The 1,265-nt window shown below is 64.0% G+C and overlaps 1 protein-coding gene across 1 annotated transcript in view; it reads left to right on the top strand.

Moving 5' to 3' along the window:
* Window positions 1-841: 841 nt before the first annotated feature.
* The window catches only part of SMOX (spermine oxidase), a 51,353-nt gene continuing 50,929 nt past the window's right edge, over window positions 842-1,265 (top strand). The window contains exon 1 of the mRNA XM_027660472.1: window positions 842-967. The gene's annotated coding sequence lies outside the window, so the exon portion shown is untranslated. The remainder of the gene's footprint in view (window positions 968-1,265) is intronic.

Raw genomic sequence — 1,265 nt, 5'->3', positions numbered from 1 at the left:
TACTATATGGACACTATATATATTGTATCAGCTGAGTTGTCTGCCTGAGGGCCACTGTGGGGTAGTGCTGGGACCCCCACTGCTGTACCCTACCCCTGAAGGAGAAGGTAGGGGGGTTTATTAAGGTAGGGGTCTCTGCAATGGGCTGCGGCTGAGAAGTCCCTTGTTCTGAGGCTGCTGGCCCTGCAAGAGGGATATAACCCTCCGGTGGATTTTAGAGGTCTTCGGGCTGAAAAAAGCTTAAAGCAACGCCTATTTTTGATTTTCTATAGCATTTTTCTTCTCTATATCACACTGCCTCGAGCAACTGCATAAACACTGATAGGACTGAGTGGCAGAAGGGGAAAACGGATGCCGGGAGATAAGAAAACCTGACGGCGTTCGGAGAGGGTTGTGCTGGGCTGTGGTCTTCTGGTCCCCTGTGGGCTGGGCTGTAGTTTGTGAGATGGGCTCCGATGAGATTAATTTCATTGTCTGGACAGGAGTAGGAAAAAAACTGCACATGAATTAAGCGCTTTTCCACGCCGGGTCCGTTCTGTGGTTTGCAGAACGCCTCGGAGCGGGGACACCCACAGCAGCCTCGAAGCGCAGCGGCGACCGCGAAGGGCGAAAAAGACCCTTCGTGTTCAGGAAGAAAATCGGGTTTAACGCGCTCGTTTCATCGAAGAGGTGTCCTTAACCTTGAAGTTTCGCGTTCCAGCCGCCCAGGCTGACGGGCGGGGAGGAGGAAGCGGCCGAGGAGGAGGGGGAAGCGGTGGCGGAGGAGGAGGCGGGGGCCGCTCGAGGCGGAGCCGGGGCGGGCCGCAGGGGAGGCGGCTGGAAAACAGGCCGGCGCTGGTTCTGGCCCCGCAGTGCCCGCAGCCGCCGCTCAGCAGCGCCGGGAGCCGCTCAGCCGCGGGAGGGCAGCGAGGCGAGAGCCGGGCGGGCGCCCAGACCCCGACAGTCCCCTCCGGCACCGCACAGAGAGGTACGAGCCGGGCGGGGGGCGGCGGCGGCCCCTGGTCCCCTCGGAGGGTCCCCTGGGCCCCCTCAGCGGCACCTGCGGCGGGAGGGCCGGTGCCGCCTCGGCGGGGGCAGCCCGGCTCTGGCCCCGCGCGGGGCGCCCGGGGGGCCCGGGGAGAGGGCGGGGGGCTTTGTCTGAGGGGGCGGACCCGGGACCCGTCCCCAACACCCACCTGCCCACACTGCCACTCCAGGGGTCGTTCCCTGCGCCCCATCCCACACGCCCACCTGCCCCAACCGCTCCAAGGTCCATTCCCCGTGCC

The sequence above is a fragment of the Corapipo altera genome, unplaced genomic scaffold (assembly GCF_003945725.1).
Source record: "Corapipo altera isolate COAL_440 unplaced genomic scaffold, ASM394572v1 295, whole genome shotgun sequence".
Taxonomy (NCBI): domain Eukaryota; kingdom Metazoa; phylum Chordata; class Aves; order Passeriformes; family Pipridae; genus Corapipo; species Corapipo altera.
Note: the sequence above shows the minus strand (reverse complement) of the source record. Positions and strands in the feature narration are given on the sequence as shown.